The following is a 19,115-nucleotide window of genomic DNA, read 5'->3' on the forward strand; positions in this document are numbered from 1 at the left end:
CTATTCCTGTGGAACATATCCGTCCTACCAGATTATATGCTCCCTGGGAATAGCGATTTGATGTTATAACCGTCTGTTTCCTAGGGTTGCCATAACAAAGTACCACCACTAGGTGGCTTAAACACAGAAAACTCTGTCTTCTCACAGTTGCGGAGGCTAGAAGTCCAAAATCAAGGTGTGGGCAGGGTTGGTTCTTTCTGAGGGCTGTGCAGGAAGGCTCTGTTCCAGGCCTCTCTCCTTGGTTTGCAGATGGCCATCTTCTCCCTATCTCTCATTACAATGTTTTTCCTCTATGTGTGTCTCTGTATCCCTTTTACCAGTCATACTGGATTAGGACCTCACTTTAACTTGATTACCTCTGTAAATGTCCTATCTCCAAATACCTATGTCCAAAAAAGGTCACATTCTGAGGTACTAGGGGTTAGGACTTCAACATAGGAATTTTAGGGAAACACAATTCAACGTGTAACCCCATCCTAGAAAATGCATAGTACTAGACTGACTTACACAGAAGCCAAAAGCTATTTCTTTGAATTCAACGAACAAAAATAACTGCTCACATACATGAAACATTCACTATGTTCCAGGTACTGTCCTAAGCATTTTATACGTATGAATTCATTTAATCCTCATACTTGTCCAGATGAAAAACCGAGGCAGAGAGAGATCAAATAACTTGCACACTGTCACACAGTAGGTAGCAGAGCCAGGATTTAGCCCCAGGAGGTCTGGCTCCAGCCTGTGCTTTTAACTGCTGCACCCCACTGTCCTCACTGTTTAGCTGAATAAGATATCAGGTGGACTACCACTGGGAATTTTAGGGACCTAAAAATAAACCACTTAAAGAGAAAAACAAGTTTACATTGAAGGGAAATATCATTTCATGGTGATTTAACTGTATCCCCTTGGAATTATTTACCAGGAATTATGACCGAAGACCTAGCCATCTCCCCAGATGGCTTTAAAGCAAACCCAGAGTGCTTGTGTTTCTTGCTCTAATTAATAACCTCATTATGCTGTGGCAAGGTGAAAAGCAAAAAGCCCTGTTAATGAGGTCAGGTTGGTTAACAGTCGTAATGACCTAGTTATTAAATCTAATGCCTTAAAAATTCAGTCCCATCATGTTTCAGATACTTCATTTGTGAGATTATGAAGAAGAATTAGCACGAAAAGTTGTTGCTTCTGTGCGTGAAGCAAAAGAAATTAGAAGAAAGTTGCAACACAGAATAGCTGGGCACCAAGTATATGAAAAAAGGGAGTGAATCAGAATCTTGGATGGTAGAATTTCTAACTCATAGATGGCAAAGACCCAGGGGCTGTCTTGCTGCCCAAATGGAAGGGCAAATACCTCGACAGAAGACACCCTCAGGCTTGTACATACCAGTCAGTAGTTCACCTTGTTCAGATCTGGGTGTCTACAGTTGTTTCCTGGTCATGGTTTATGAGTAATTACAGAAGGTAGATGCCTGGGTTATAGGGCAGCAAGCCTCTGCTGGGTCAGGCACAGAGAGTCGGGGTAGCAAAGAAAGTGCACCTCTTGCATTTTACTTTCTAAAAACTTCAACAACCACGGGAATGAACACAGAAGTATCCAACCATCTCTCATTCAGGTTAGCATGATGACTCCCCTGGTAGAATCCCAAAGACCAGCCAATTTTGAAGACCCTGAAAGCTCTCGTAGAAACTGTAGCGGGTTGAATTGTATCCCCTAAAAGATATGTCCAAGTCCCAACCCTTGATACCTGTGAATGTGACCTTGTGTGGAAATAGGGTCTTTGCAAATATAATTAAGGCTCTCAAATGAGATGATCATCCTGGATTAGGGTGAGCCCTAAATATAATGAGATGTCCTTACAAAAGAAGAGAAGGGGTGACAGAGGGCCACAGGAAAGAAGGCTGTGTGAAGACAGAGGCAGAGATTGGAGTCACACTGCCAAAAACCAAAGAACAACAGGAGTAACTAAAAGCTGGAAGAGGAAAGGAAGAATCCTCCCTTAGAGCCTTCAGAAGGAGTGCAGATCTGCTGACACCTTGATTCCAGATTTCTGGCCTCCAGAACGCTGAGAGGATAAATTTCTATTGTTTTAAGCCACCAGGTTTGTGGTAATTTGTTACAACAATCCTAGAAAAGTAATACAATAATTTTGGAAATTGGCTCCAACTTTACTATTGCATGCAAAGGCGTCAGGGTTCAAAGAAGGTCAACTGGTTTAGGTAAGGCTCCTTTATCCACTTCACCAAACACATAATTAAATGCATATAAATACACACATGCATTCTCTCTCTCTCTCTCCCCCTCTCTCTCACACACACATACAGTAATACATTGTAAAACACTACTATCAGAGTCACTTAAATTTTCTGCATAAGTTAACCTTTTGACCTCAAAACATTTTGGCCCCAACTATTTTTAATGTAATGTCTCTTTAAATACTACACATTAGGCATTGTGGTATAGACAATTTTCAAAGAAACTACATTTAAATATAACTGTTCAAGATATTAGCTGATGTGTTTGGTCAAGTTACTAACTGCTTTGAATCTCACTTTTGACATCTCTAAAATGGAGGCAATGATATCAGTAGTATCTACCTTTAAATTTTTTGGTAAAGATTCAAGATACTGTATATGAAGCATCTAGCACAGGGCTGAAACATACACAGGAGGAGGATCTCTGTAAACAGCTATCATTATTATGTTCAAATATTTAATTGTCTTAGTGAGAGTAAACTGAATGCATAAAAAAATGGTATAACCAGAAAAAGAGCAACCCCTTCAAATATTTATAACATAAACAATTTTCAACATATTAAGGCATAAAATATAGAGTAAGGACTTCTGCTTAATGGCCACAATGGAGTAACAGGGATTATATTTACACTCTCATCTTAAACTTAGAAAGCCAGACAAACTATATTAAGTAATAATTTTCAGACATTGAACAACAGGCATTGCAGGACTGTGACCCCTGCAGAAAGGAAACACATGAAATTACCCCTGTGATTGCCCTAGCTGACTGCCTGGAGGCAATTCCCAGGCCTGGGAGAATGCAACCAGTGCCCAGAAGTCTCACTAAGAGTCAGAGGTTAGAATTCAGGGATGCTGAGGCGGCTAGAATTTGCAGTGCAGGGCAAAGGAAAGATACAATTGCCCAGAAAAAGACCTCCAGGCAGATCTGTAAGTCTTTGGCTGAGCACTGATCTGAGCATGCATGAAGGAAACTACTCAGGGCCAATGATAGAACTATCAGAAAACAGTAGACTCAACACTCCAGAACACAGACAGGGCTGCAGATAGTTCATGTTCTCACCAGTCAAAGTGTAAAGACCTTGTAATACGAGTAGAGTTCTCAAAAATTTACTAGTAGGGCTAAATTAGCCCTGGACTGAAGCATGCTGTGGATCTAAGATGACAAATTTGTACTAGTTTACTTGGAGCTTTCCCAACTTTAAAACCAAAAGTCCCACTTTTCAGAAGCCCCTTCAGTCTCAGTCTTTAACTGAAAGTTCCACGTCCTGGGAAACTCCTTTGTCCCAGGCAGACTGGGATGATTAATCACTCTATCTAGATCTGTCCTAAGAAAAGTTTTAAAGGCATGCCCTGAAGGGATCAAACTTATGCCAAGTAATTTAACTGCATCCCAAAACAAAGTACAACACTACTTATAGGAATACAACAAAATCCAACACCCAACATGTTAAATATACATTGTAAAATTTATGAAATTCAATCATAAATTACCAGACATGCAAGGAAGCAGGAAAATATGAACCATATTAAGGAGAAATCAAGAAAAGATCCAGAAACGAGAGATGATGGAAAGAGCAGAAATGGAAGTTAAAACAACTATTATAAATATGCTCCACATTCTCAAGAAGGTAGAGGAAAACTTCAACATGATAAAGAGAGAAATGTAAAACTTAAAAATGGAAAAAACAGAAATTTCATAGATTAAAAGTATAATATCTTAAACATAAAATGTACTGTATGGGATTAATATCAGATTAGACTAAACAGAAGAAAATATGAGTGAGCTTGAAGAGAAAGCAATATACACTTGTACAAAATGAAGCCCAGGCACAAAAATACTGGAGAAAAAAAAAAAAAAAGAACCTCAGTGAGCTACAGGACAATATCAAACAGTTTAATATATGTGTAACTGAAGTTCTAGAAGGAAAAAAAGGTAAGATCATAAGGTTTTTAAAGGGTTAGGGTGAGGAAATATTTAAAGAAAAATGGCCAAAATTTTTCCAAATTTGATGAAAACTATAAACCCACAGACCCAAGAAATTCAATGAATCCCAAGCAGAAGAAACATAAAGAAAATCCTACCAAGGCACATAATGATCAGCTTACTAACAAACCAGTGATGAAGAGAAAATCTTCAAAGCAATCAGAGGGGGAAAGTACACTTTATATAAAGAGAAGCAAAGATAAGAAAGACAGCCAATGTCTCGTCAGAAAACATTAAACTAAAAGACAGTGGGGACAGCTTCTTTAAAGTACTGAGAGAAAAAAAAAAAATGTCAACCTAGAATTTTATATCCAGCAAAGTACATTTTAAAAAAATCAAGGCATGCTAAAAACTTTTTCAGGCAAATAAAAGTTGAGAGAATTTATTGCAAGTCTAAGAAATGTTAAAGGAAGCTTTTCAGGCAGAAGGAAAATAATACTAGATGGAAATCTGTATTGACACAAAATGAAGAACTCTGCATATGGTAACTAAATGGATAAATATGAAATATTTTTTCTGTTTTAAAATGTCTATAAAAAATAATCAACTTAAAAAATATTTCTGAAATCAAATTTATTCCAGAGGAAATTATACTCATTTGGACCACTTATACTTTCTTGTTTGTATTTCTAACTTCTCTGATGACTTTTTTCTTCAAAGTCTTCTTAATTTGAATTAGGGTCAAGTTGTCACAGTCTGCCATGCCTGTAGGCACCTCACTTTCACTTTACATTCTTCCATAAAAAGTGCATTTGTAAATACTCCAGGACTCAAAAGGAAGTCTGTTCCTTTTGCTTCAGTGTAGTTCTCTGCTTCTGAGGGCACATAATTGACTGCAAAACAATAGTATGTATTATGGGAGTTTATGACACGTGTTGAAGTAGAAAGTGTAACAAGAAGAACACAAAGATGGAAATGGAAATGTACTGTTAAAAGGTTCTTACAGTGTTTGTAAAGTGGTATAATGTTATTTAAAGACAGATCTTGATAAATTAAAGATATTGTGAACCTTAGAAGAATGCCTCAAAAAAAAAAAAGAGGGATAGCTAAATTAAAGTTCACAAATTTTAAGTTTAGAGCTTGATGGATTTTAATTGATTTGTACTTGTATAATCAATATCAAGATGAAGACGGAGAAAATTTCCAGCCTCCTTGGGTGCTCCCTCAACCTCATCATAGCTGATACCAACTCTCGCACCATATGGTGCTACCACTTGAATGTCTTCTATTTCCATAGCTTAGTTTTGCAAGTTCTTGAACTTCATATAAATGAATCTCACAGTATGTACTCTTTGGTATTTGCCTTTTTCACTCATCATTATATCTGTGTGATTCATCCATGATGTTGGGGTTAGATGAAATCATTTTATTTCTGTGTAGTGTTTCATTGTCTGAGTATACAATAATACGTTTACCTGTTCTGCTGATGATGGACACTCGGACTATTTCCAGTCATTGGCTATTAAGAAAAAAGTTGTTTTGCACATTCTTGTACATCTCTTTTGGTGGACATACACACTCATTTCTTTTGGGTATATACCTAGGAGTGAAATTGCTGGGTCATAGGATAGGCATATATTTAGCTTTAGAAAATATCACTGAAGAATTTCCCAAGGTAGTCTCATCAATTTAAACACCTATTAGGATTATGAGAATTATAGTTGTTCCATGTCCTCTTTAACACTTGGTATTGTTAGTGTTTTAAATTTTAGCTATTCTGATGGGTGTTTAGTGGTAGCACATTGTAGTTTTAATTTGCATTTCTCTGATAGTGATATTGAGCACCTTGTCAAGTGCTAATGAGCAATTTAGATAATCTCTTTGATTAAATGCCTGTTCAAATCTTTTGTTCATATTTTTATTTTTTGTTTGCACTTTTCTTATTAGTATGTAAAATATATTCTGGACACATTCTTTGTTAGATACAACCATTTGCAAATATCTTCTTCTAGTCTGTGGCTCATCTTCTAACTTTCATAATTTTTAAAATGAAGAGTTTATATAAATACAGAAGACAATTTTAATAACTTTTAAGTTAGTGTTCTTATTGTATTTAGTTTAAAAATGTTTTGCTTATCCCAAGGTCATGTGAAGCTTTATTGTTTTATATTTCACATTGAGGTCTATAATCCATCTATAATTAATTTTTTGCATAAGATGTAAGGTAGGTTAAGTTTTTCCATATGGTTATTCAAATAACTTGGCACTATTTATTAAAAAGACCAACCTTCCTTAATAGAATTGCACTGATGCCTTTGCCAAACATCAAGTCACTTCGTATGTGGCAGTCTATTTACAAATTCTCTCTTCTATTCTATTGATCTATTTGTTTATCCTTACATCTGTCTCAAGTTGTTTCAGTTACTGTAGCCTGACAGTGTCTTGACATCAGATAGTATAATATTCTAAGAAGGAAGCAACCCAAATAGTACCCAGTGATAACAGGTCCAAAGACAAGGCAGAATGACCACATACCTCTTATCCCCTCAACCTGCTGATCAGATAAAAAGTCTTCCTACTCACCCACTCCAAGATACACGCAGACACTGGGCAACCAGACAACCTCAAAGGCTCTGTTCTGAATAAACTGATTGGATGTTTCCATAGTGATGTAACTGACTAGACAGAATATATTCCAGTACTATTCCCTAATTCAGACTTCAACCCACCATTGCAGCCAGACCTCTCAAAGAGTTCCTCAGGGAAAGCCCCACCTCTCTTAAAGGTTAAAAAAAAAAAAAAAAGAAAAATCAAGAGCTCAGTCCCCTCAGCTTCCCTGACAGTGAAAACAATTCTCAACAGCTTGTTAGTGTGATCTGCCAGCTGGGAGGATGATAAACAAAGAAGCCAGCACTTCTGTTACTTTGGGTCTCCACCTATACTGCGGAATGGTGACTGTGGCATTCCACCACTGCCATGCTTACCTACACCTGCAAATTTTTCTTTGCTTTCTAAATGAACTTGTGGGTTTCAGCACAGTCTTAAACATCCTCTATTATTTTAGCTTCTTTCTATTGTACTTTGTTGAAAGCTTGAGCCCACTATCTTATCTGCATTATTTTTTACCTATTTGTTGTTAGTAGGGAGATTTTAAAGTTATATGAAGGCTGCATATAACTATGATTGTCAAGATTCTGTTTTAGGAAAGAAAATAGCCATGTTATATGTTTGCAGGATATTACCTCCAGACACCATTAAAGACAGATAGGTTTTCACAAAATCAGGCATATATATGGTCTTTGTATTTTGCTACTCTTCTTAAAACCAGGTGTGGGAGGTTTTCAACATTGATCTCAATGATACCTGAAAGTGCTGGACTATCTGAGTTTTCCTGTTTATGACTTTTAGTAAACATATACATGGAGGAAGGAAAGAATGGTGGAAAAGAAATTGGTCTTGAAGTCTGGGGTCCAGGGAGCTAAATTTTGGATTTAACACTGACCCGTGTATGATCTTAGGCAAACCCCTCATTCTCTCTCCACTTTAATTCTCTTCATCTTCAAAATGAAAGTTATAATCAACTGAGTCAATTATATCTATGGTCCCTTTCATTTTCATCTCTCTTTCTTTCTTAACCAGTGTCTCCTAATGATCACAGAAGGAAAATACTATTATCACAGCATATGAAAAAGAAATGCCAAGCAATCATATTTTTATTAGAAAGTTGTTCATCACTTTATAGCCAGCTCCTGGTACACAGGAGGTATTGAAAACATACTTGTAGAATAAAGTGTTTTTATATTTTATAGGTGGGCACCTACACATGCTAAATAACTCTCCTTCTGAAACTCTGTCCATTGCCAGATCCACTAGACCATAGCAATGGGGAGGGTGTTTCCAGGCAGAGAGGAGGAAAAAGGCCCAATCTAAGTTTCCATGAACAAAAGCGCAGGGTTCTCGGGTCAATGGAGTAGTGAGATGTCTTCTGTAGCTGGGGCATGGAGTATATGGAGGAATACAATAGGACAAAGCTAGAAAGGTGGGTGGGAGACCAGTTCTGAGGATTTTGAATTCCCTGTGAAGGAATGTGAATGTCACTCTATAGGGTATTAGTAGTCTATTGCTGCCATAACAAATTACCACAAATGTAACAATTTTAGACAACACAAATGTATTATCTCACTGCTGTATACATCAGAAGTCCATGTTAGTTCAGCTGATTTCTGTTCCAGGTTTCACAAAGCCAAAAATCAAGGTATCAGCCATCTGGGCTCTTACTGGGAAGCTTTAGGAAGAAGCTGCTTCCAAGCCTATCAGGTTGCTTGCAGAATTGAGCTCTTTGCAGTTGTAGGACTGAGGTCCTACTTCCTTGCTGATGTCAGCTGGGAGCCTCTCCCAGCTCCTTAAGGCTGTCTGCACTCCTTGTCGCATTGCACTCCCCATCTTCAAATTAGTCATGGCATGTCAAGTCCTTCTCATTCTCCAAAATTTTCTGACTTCCCTTCTGCCACATCTCCCTCTCTAGCCAGAGAAAGTTCTCCATTTTTAAGGGCTTCTGTGGTTAGACTGGCCCACTTGGATAATCACAGATACTCTTCCTATCTTAAGTCCTTAATTGTAATCACATCTTCAACTCCCTTTGGAGTATCATTTTCACAGGTTCCAGGGATTAGGGTGTAGTTATCTTTGGGAGACCATTGGGAAACACTAAGGGATGCAGAGTAGGGGAGTGGTAGATATTTAACCACAAATATTTACATGGTACTTTCTAAGTTCCAGGCTCTATTATCAGTGCTAGATATGGTTGGAATCATATCCATTAACAAAATCTCTTCTACAGCACCGTAGATCAGAAGGAAATATAAGCACCTGTTTATAATTAAACACATGTCCAGTTCCAAGAAAAGACGTGCACACACACCTACGAGTGCGTGCGCGCGCACACACACACACACACACAAACAAGATGAAACGCATTCAGTTTCCTGTAAGGTCTTTCGCTGATTCTCTCTGGAACTGGCACCTGGCAAGTATGTGATGCCAAGCAGATAATATTACTGAAAGCAAGGGGTATTCATGTTTAGTTACCAATAATTGCATTTGTGATGATAATGATGTTGTTGACAGAGTAGAAAATGGTGATTGCAATGATCATTATTATAATAAGTTGAAGGATGCTATTTCGCCCACAGATCAATGGGAAAGAAACTGAAATTGGGACTTGGAATTGGATGAGTGACTGGAATGTACACAAGAAACCAAAAATGTGTGGGAATGTGGAGGTAGCAGCTATCAGCCTTGACCATGAAGCCTGACTGAAGGAGGGAGGATTTTGACAAAAGAGCTGTTGTCCAGAGTTCCTGAGAAAGACAAGATGCTGGCAGACAGATTGTTCTGGAATTCAAGGGTGGCTGATAAGATACTGGAAATTCCTGTTAGTTAGTGAAGACCTATCTGGTCCAGACTGTACCCTAAAGCCCTTAGAGTGTGCCCCTTTCCATGGCCTTAGACACCCTCTGTAACTTGCAGGAGAGGAAAGAGACAAGAGAGATACACAGATACTGAGCTGATAGCAGAAGGTGGGCAGCCTCCAGTACCTGTCCTAATGCTAGGACAACTTCTCACCCTCTGACCTATTCGCTAACCTTTCTCACTACACCTCATAAAGAGGAACTGTTAACCTAGTGCTCAGGACATCACAATGCTGCATTAAACAGTGGACAGGGTCATTGCTGGGTTGAAAAGCCAGGCAATTGTGTGTGATTCCGGCTTCCACATTCTGCTTCTCTGTAGCTGAGTGCCTGCTGATCTGAGTGGTCATCATGTTAACGTCCTCTCTCCTGCTTTGCAGCTCCTCAGAGAGGTCAACCTCAGCATCCATCTCTCTTTCAGCCACTCTCTCTCCCATGAGTTGGCAGCAGTGAACTCTGATTCCAAAGAGGCCCAGCTGTCCTGCTCTTTCTTTTTATAATTGTGTTTGTTGTACCTCGGAACTAACTAGTAATACATATTTAGTAAGTGACGTCCATAAATGGGATTTTGGCTTTAAAGACAGGCAAGAGGCTGCACTGCTTTGGTCTGGAGGTGATTCAGGCCAGCTTCAGCAAGTGCCCCTGCACGGGCGGGTGGGCCTAGGCCAGCTAACACTTAGTGGTATTTCAACTCTTATTTGCTCTTCCTCCTTGTGTTTTTGTCTGCCTTAGGAACCTGGAAAAGGGCTGGTGGTGGTGATTGTCAAGGTAGGATTAGGGCATTCTCAAGTCCTCTAGCAAGTTTCATCAAAATTCCACCCTAATCCCTAACAGATTGTTATGTTTACTCTTGGGAAGGAAACTGTGTTATTAACAAATTCCTTTTTAAAAAATCAGCATTCTGCAAGTACTGTAATCTTCTTCACTTAAGTTCCTTCAGAGTCTCATAGAGTCTAAGAGAATCGTTAAAAGCATAAACACCAGCAATAATAATAAAACAGTACTAAATACAGAAAACCTAAGCTTTACACAGGTCGTGAGATCCTACATGACACTGCCTCCCACCATCCCCTGTCCTCCCCAGTTCGAACTCACTCTGTCATTTCCACGCTGGCCTCCTTTCCATTGTCAAACACACTGAGCAACTCCAGCCTCCAATCCCCCAGCCTCTAAGTCTTGCTTCCCAGAGCTGGCATCACACCTCTGCTCCCTGGCGCCCCCAGTGACACCTCCCCACAAAGCATCTGCTGTGCTCCAAGCTCAGTTTTCTTGCTTAATCTTCCCCCACAGCATTCATCCCCCTCTGACATAAATATTTCCGTCCATCCTAATTAAATATTTAATTGTCCATCTCTCTCACTAGAACAGAAGCTCCAGGGGGCAGGGATTTTGTCTGTTTTGCTCAGAGCTCTATCCCAGCACCTAAACCAGTGTCTGGGGAAACAGAACAGGTGCTCTGTAAATATCACTGAATGAACAGATGCTCATTTTGCAGATGCCAAAGGTGAGGCCCAGGGAAGCAGAGTGACTTTGTCCAAAGTTGCAGCCTGAGATCCAAACCCAGGCTGACACCCTTCACATTGCACCGAGTGGCTTATTCGGGGTGACTCGTGTCCTAAATCGCAGAGCTCTCATTTTTACATCTTCCAGTGTCTTCTCCACGTCAGTATGCAGTGTCTGCTGGGGAAGCCTACAGGCCCCTCCTTCACCACTTTGCTTCTTCTAACTGCCCTGTTGATGGCAAGTACTTGGCAGGTGGCCCAAGGCCTGCTCTCAGCAAGAACTGCTTCCTGTCGGTTTCCCAGCAGAGGCCGTGTTTTCAGCTCCGAGGGCCTGATGGGCTCAGTGACTTCCTTGGCTGGCATCTCGGGGCTGAGCTCTTTTCCACCAGTACAGACTCACCTTGCAGACTTTGAAAGTCTGCAGACTCATTCAGTGGACACTTCCAGGGGAGGAAATCTTGTGCAGAAGCAGCGCTGGGCATCTCAGCCAAGGTCTTGGTCATTGGGTCAGCGAGTGCTGCCTGGCAGTACTGCCCGCCTCCCATGCCAAACCCCCAGCTACACAGGCAGATGCAAAGGCACCTCCGCTCATCAGAAAATCATAATAGTCCAGTGTGTGTGTGTGTGTGTGTGTGTGTGTGTGTGTGTGTGTGCGCGCGTGTGCGTGTGTGTGTGTGTGTGTGTGGAGAAGGCAGGGAAGGGAGAGAAAAAACATAAAAACATGTCAAAATATACATTAAAATGAAGAAAAATAAAATGATAAAACCTACATTCCTAAATGTTCAAGTAATGAAATATCCAAAATTAGTTGGAGTTTACCACATTATTTTTAAAAAAATCAACAGCATTGATCTGCAGTTTACGAAGTGTTTGGTATATAACGGTTTTTAGAACTGAACCCCATGAGTTTGAATCTGAGCTTTACCCCTAACTTGCTGTGCAACTTTAGGCAAGTTAGCCTTTCTATGCCTCAGTCCCTCATCTGTAAACGAGGCTAAGAATGGTACCTTCCTAGGGCAGTAGTGAGCATTAGATGAATTAATCCATTTAGGAGCCCTCAGCAAGGTGCCTAAGTGAAAATAAGTGAGTAATCAATGTTAGCTATGATAGTTATAGTCTTTAATTTGATCATTACAATGACCTCTTGATACGAGGGTAGGCATTAACATTCCCATCAGCGGATGAGAAAACTGAGAAACAAAGAGAGCAAATGACTTGGCCAAGATCACAAAGCTACTGAGCCAAGAGAGCTGGAACTTGAACTCAAGTCATCCATTAATTCATTCATTTAACAACTTATTTTTGAGCAACTACTGTGTCTGTTACTTTCTCTGATGACACAGCAGTGAAAGTACCAGACAAAAATCCCTGTTATCATAGAACTTGTATCTAATGGGGGGAGATGGACCATTAACAATAAATAATGTGTCAGGAGAAGAAAAACAGAAGGCGGTCAGGAAAAGTGGCACTTGGTCAGTGATTTGAGCAAAATGAGGGAGACCATACCAGTAAGGAGGGTGGTTTTCTAGGCAGAAAGAACAGCAAGCACAAAGGCCCTGAGGCCGGAACAAATGTGCAGAGTTCAAGGAACAGCAAGGAAGCCCTGCCTGGAACAGGGCTAGTGAGGGCATGAGTGGAAGGAGACAAGGTCAGAGAGGGGACGATGAACAGATCGTGGTAAGGATTTTATTCTGCATGAGACACTAAGATGTTAACACCATCACCATCCTCATCACCAACATCATCTTTACCAATGTCAGTGAACCTAACAATTCATCATCTTCATCATCATTATCATCATCATCACGTTTGGTAATGCAAGAAGTCAAGGAGTTGAGTTTGAGAAAAAGCACCAGTGGTTGTGTCATCCTGATTTTTAAGGAATTTCTTAATGGCCAAGTTTTGTTCTCCAAAGCCTAGAAGTACATGTGTTAGGGGTTAAGGTAGGGTTCTGGTGGCTGGCGGCCAGAGGACCCAGGCATGCCCTAATTCTGCCTGGACAGTCACTCCTTCCTGTTCATATTCCCGAGAAGCAACAGCACCTGATAATCAAAGTAAAACATCCATTGTCATTTTCCCTCTGCCAGGGAAAACTTCAAGGGTAGGGAGAGCTTTTGATAATGTCCTGAGGATAGAAAGAGTGTTCACTGAAGGAGACAGGGAGAGGGAGGAGGAGAGGAGGGGGAGGGGGAGAAAAATGGAGAGAGAGGGTAAGGGGGAAGGAGGGGGAAGAAGGGGGAAGAAGGGGGAAGGGGGAGGAGGGGGGAAGGAGGAGTGTGAGGAGGAGGAAGAAGCTTTAAGGGGGGACAGAGTGGTGGGACCACCAGAGCCTCATCTCTTCTCATCTCTAGAGCTTTTGTAAGGTTGAGAGACCTAGGAACAAATTTTGCCACCTGCAACAAATTTTTGCTATCTCTGACAGATCGGGCAAATGTTCAGAGATTTTAAGACCACGGCTTAGCTACACAGAAAAGGATGATGGATCATGTCCCCTTGACATCTACTTCTCATTGTTGAGCTGGGTTCCATAGGTTTAAACACCATTCTGCTGAATGATCAGAAAAGTGTGTTTGTTTATAGGATTAAACAAAGCAGGTGTGAACATCTCCCCACATTTCTCCAGATGGATGATGGATGGGTTGTAGATCGGGGTGCAGAAGCAGAGTCCACGTTTGGCAGTTGTTTCACAGGTGGGTGCGAAACTGAAGGTGAGAAGGTGACTGTGGGGCTGGAGCTTAGGGAGGAGTTGCTTGGGGTGGGATGAGGCTAGAGATGCAGCAGGCACGACCTTGTACCACCATAGGAGGGGAGATCCTGAAGGAGCTTAAACAACACTGATGTAATTTAATTTCTGTAGATTTTTTTTTCCAAATTGAAACTTGTAATGTGATGACAAGAACAAATGTTCTAGCCTACCTTAACATGCTTTCCTTTATTTAGTTTTCATTGTACACATCCAACACCATTTTCAGCACTGTAGGAAGGAAAAAAGCATTCAACCTTCCTTTTCTACCTGCTGCAACCCACAGTGTGGGCGTCACCTCCTCTCCCCAGGGCTGCCTCCCAGCTGTCTCCCCTCCCCCCTTCCCTCCACTCAATCCAGTCTGCACATCCAGGGGACCAGGGTAAAGCCCTGCACCAAGATGAGGACTGGCCACTCCCTCTGCTTAGGCCTCAGGAAATCTGGCTGGATTGGAACCCCAGACATGGAGGCCCTGCTGCCCTCCAGCAGCTTGGGCTTGGTGCTGGACACTTTGGAAAGACCTGCAGGGTTAGCACTCAGGGTGCTAAATGCTGTGAAGAAAAATTAAGCAGGTGACATGACACAGAGTGATTGAGAAGTGTGCATGGGGGGGTGCCATGTCAGAGAGGGTGGCCAAGCACCTCTGAGAAGGTGACATTTGTGCGAAGAACCTGAATGAGCCATGTGGATACATCAGGAAAGAGGGTTCCAGGCAAAGAGAAAAGCCCTGAGACAGGGTGTGCTTGCTTGAGTTTTTTAAAGTTTGTCTTCATTGTGGTAAAATACCCACAATGTAAAACTTACCATTTTAACTGTTTTTAAGTGTATAAATCAGTGTCATTAAATACATTCACACTGTTGTGCAACCACCACCACCATCCATCCATTCCCAGAACGTTTTCATCATCCCCAACAAACCCTTTGTGTCCATGAAATAGTAACTCGTCATCCTCCAGAGCCCCTGGTAACCATTATTGTACTTTCTGTCTCTATGAATCTGACTATTTGAGGTACCTCATATATTGTGGGATCACAATATTTGTCCTTTTATGTCTGGCTTATTTTATTTAGAATAATGTTTTCAATGTTTGTCCATGTTGTAGCCTATGTCAGAATTTCCTTCCTCTTAAAGGCTGAATAATATTCCATTGTATGGATAGACCACATTTTGTTTACCCGTTCATTTGCCAATGAACACTTGGGTTACGTCTACCTCTTGGCTCTTGTGAATAATGCTGCTATGAACATGGATTTACAAACATGTTTGAGTGCCTGCTTTCAATTCTTTTGGGCATATACCCAGAAATGGGATTGCTGGGTCATATGGTAATTCTGTTTAACTTTTCGAGGAACCACCATACTGTTTTCTACAGCAGCTATATTATTTTACAATCCTACCAGCAATGTACAAGGGTTCCAATTTCTCCACATCCTCGTCAAGACTTGTTTTCTGTTGCTTGATTTTAAGGAACAGCGCAAGAAGGCCAATGTGGCTGGATCAGAGTAAGCAAGAAAGACAAAGGCAGGAAGAAAGTCAGGGAAGTCTAACCATGAAGCGCCTATAGTCATGGGAAGGACTCTGGCTATTACTCAGAGTGAGATTGGGAGACTTTGGAGAGCCATGAGCTGTGAAGGGTCATAATCCCATTTATAATAAGGAAGTTAAAACCTAATGCTTCCAGCTCCAGAAGCGTGGAGCCTCCAAGGCTAGCACAATACTTTTTTCTCCCAGGCTGCCCAAGGGTTAAGTAAATGCAAACACGGGTAAATGCAGTGAAAGGAGATACTTCCTTCCCCTGGCAGACACACCTGATGTAGGAAGCAGACTCCTGCTCCCTGGGAATGAGAGGCCTGGCCACACTTGTGCTTCAAGAAGAAAATGAACATCGCCTGGACACGAGATGGCTTAGCACTTCCCATGTCAGTTTCTGAGAGCTACTGAACAGCCTAAGGCCCCATCTGTTTTCAATCTTGTTAAAAAGGGCCTCGTGTGCTGGCGCCTATTTAAAATAATGCACACATGGAGTTTCTAAGATGAAGAAGAAAAAAGGGCCAGGCTTTCCCTGCCGGCACAGCTTATGTGTTTATTTTGGAGCAGGCTTTGGGAGTTCTGAGACAAGACGCAGCTAATTTCTCTTCCCGGGGTTGATTTGCAAGTCCCCATAGGCTTTTGCTCCAAGCATTTAAGGCAGCTTGGTATGAACCGGTCACCCCTTCAAAAGTCCACTGTGAAATATCTCCAAATTAAGGCTGGGCTTGGGAAAGGGGAACCCAAGGCCATTTTCTTTCTTGCAGAAGGGTTGTTTCCCCGATTCCTTTTCCTCAATAGAGACGTGTCTAAAGGCTGAGTTCTCCTTTCTCAGATGCTCATTTTCTTCCCAAGGGGCCACAGCAGTTCCAAGACAGCATGACCCAGATACAGCCAAAGCCAGCATGAACCTAATCCCCAAATGGGGATCGCAAGGGGCAGAGTCAGGGAAGAAGAGGCCCCCGCAGTCAATGCACTCCCATGTAGAGAAGCAAAGGCAAGGAGGTTTTTCTCTGTCCACATTCCAGAGAGCAAACAGCCCCTCTGAGCTGCTGAACCGATGACATTCTTGAGTCATGATGGCACTTGCATGTCCAGTGCCACAAAGAGATATAATGGGTCATTTCTGACCCTGCAGGCTAAGAGAAACCACATCACAAATGTAGAACCACTGCACAAGCTCATCAACAATGGCCCCGCATGCCTGTGACTTTATAACTAACCTCCCCTAAAACTGGAGCAAGGGAAGTGCGAAGAAGATACAAGAGCAACAGGGTGAGCGTGTCTGTGGTGGCCCAGAAGTGAGGGCTCCTATCATTTTCTGCTCCTTCACACCAGCTTTGACTCTAAGGACCCAGTTGACATTATTTTCACTTGGTGGTAGCAATGACCAGTGGCAGTGGGGGCAATGGTTATCCCAGTAGGAACAATGGTAGAAACAGCAGCAGTAGAAGCAAAGGTAGGAAAAGCAGTGGTTGTAGTCTTTGGAGAGGTAGAGACAAAAGTAGTGATAGTTCTAAGAGCACGACTAGTAGTAATAGGACTGGTAATTGTATGTGCTGTCTTGGTAGTTCCGGCAGCAATACAGTAATTATAATATAGCATATTTATAATCCAATATCATTAATTATATTTATATTAGGATTACAATTTATAATAGTTTGTTAAGCATTTACTATATGCCAGGTACTGTTCTAAGGGTTTTGCATGTGTTAACTCAGTTCTGACAGTAACCTCATAAAGTAGGTCCTATTATCATTATGCCTAATTTATAGCTGGGAGCACTAAGCCACAATAAGATTAAATATAATTCCCCAAGGTCACACAGCTGGGAGGTGATAGATCAAGAATGCAAACCCCAGTGATCTGGCTCCAGGATCCCTGCTCTTAACTATTCCCCTAGGCTTCTTCCAACCCCGTGGCAGAACCCAAGGCAAGGGGACAAGCAGGATGGAGGTAGTGAGAGAGTTACTCCAGAAGAGGCTGTCTTTGGAGGGGCCTTGGACACTTTCTGGAGGTTCAAAGGTTCAGGGCCTTCCAAGCTCTGCATCAAACAGAGCAGTAATTTTTATTTTTCAATTTGCTTAAATATTGTGTTTCACATAAGATTTAGTTAGAAACAAAAGAGTTCTGTTTTAAAAGACTGTTAAAAAGCAGCAGTGTGGTGAGGCTATGGAGTCAGATAGGTGTATTAACCAAGTCTTCTTTTCTGTATTCTGATGCTTTGACATTTTGGGGCTTCACTGACCCTGGATGGACTGCCTCTCATAGAGTCAGCCAGAAACTAGAGAGAGTAAAAGACTTGCCATAGACAGTGCCTGTCAAATGGAAGACAACCAATCCAGAGCCCACACTGCAACCACCTCCACTACCAGGCTCTCACTCCGGGCCACTATCCCCCTGTCCCCTAACGCCCCGTAGCCAGGTACCAGAAAACCAGGAACAGTCCCTACACCCCAGAGCCTGCTAAAATTATTCAAATTAGCCAACCCTGAACCTGTTTGCCATGCCTTGTCCTTTCCTTTCCGCAAAAACACAGTAAGGCTCTTGCTCACATTTCCCCTTGCTCCCTCTGCTGCCTGACTAGCTACGGTGCCTCCCCTGTGGCCCCCACATCGTGGCAGGCTGTGCCCTCTGCTTTAGGGTACTATGAATATAATACACTTCTTCCTTCGTGACAGTCATTTCCGTGTCTGTGTGTCTTACCATACTCAACTAAGACAAACCCCAGGTAACTTTACAACAGTAGGCTTGGTCCAGTCCTTTAGGGTTTCAGCTGACTCTGGGCCTCTGCTGGGCTGCTGGGTTCACAGTCACTTACTGAGGTGGGCTGTGTTGGAAAGATCACTGAGCATGAGGTTCCTATTCCATTCGGAACTTCCTCGCTACGAGATCTTGGGGAAATCAGAGAAACCTCTGCCTTGGCATCTTTGTCTGTAAGAATAAAGAAGAAGGTCCCTGCCCCATCTCTGTCCCAAGGCAACTGTGATGACTAAAAGGGAGAGTGAAGGTGAAGTTTCTTCGGAGTGGTCTGGGAAGCCCACATCATCATAAACTGAAGTACCACCTCCTGTTTTTAGGGTACCTGCACAAAAGGTATACTCTTGGAGCTGTTTCAGTCTAGAACATGGTTCCCCAACCTTGGCACATTGACTTTTGAGCTGGATAATTTATTCATTGCTATGGAAGGCTGACTTATGTACTGTAAGATGTTTAGTAGCAGCACCCCTGTCCTCTACTCACAGATGTCAGTAGTATCCCCCTGTTGTGACAACCAAAAAGGTTTCCAGGCGTTGCTAAATGGCTCCCGGGGGCAAAATCACCCCAGGCTGAGAATTACTGATACAGAAGGAATGAGTTAAGCTCTCTCCCCTCTTCTTTTTTCTCCCTCCACCTCTCCCTCCTCCTCTTCTGCTTTCCCCTCTTCCTCCTCCTCCTCCTTCTTTCTCTCCCCCCGACTCTTCTTCCAAAGATGATCACAGTTTGCAACCCTAGGTACCCCTGTGGAACAGAGCAGGGCTCTAAGGACATGACTGGAAAACAATTGCTCTAGTGGACAACTCCAGAAATTGCCAGAATAGAATTCAGCATTCTGTTGTCAGTGGGTCTTGGTTTCATCCCCATCATATATTTACCAACTCAGCTCATATGGCGGGATCCAACCACCTTATCCATAATTTACCATCCTTTTTAAGTA

The 19,115-nt window shown here is 41.9% G+C and overlaps 1 protein-coding gene across 2 annotated transcripts in view; it reads right to left on the minus strand.

Annotated features, from left to right (window-relative positions):
* SYN3 (synapsin III) overlaps positions 1-19,115 on the minus strand; it is a 452,132-nt gene that overhangs the window by 361,538 nt on the left and 71,479 nt on the right. The gene's annotated exons all lie outside the window — the stretch shown is intronic.

Source organism: Balaenoptera borealis, assembly GCF_965194805.1.
Source record: "Balaenoptera borealis genome assembly, chromosome: 13".
Taxonomy (NCBI): Eukaryota; Metazoa; Chordata; class Mammalia; order Artiodactyla; family Balaenopteridae; genus Balaenoptera; species Balaenoptera borealis.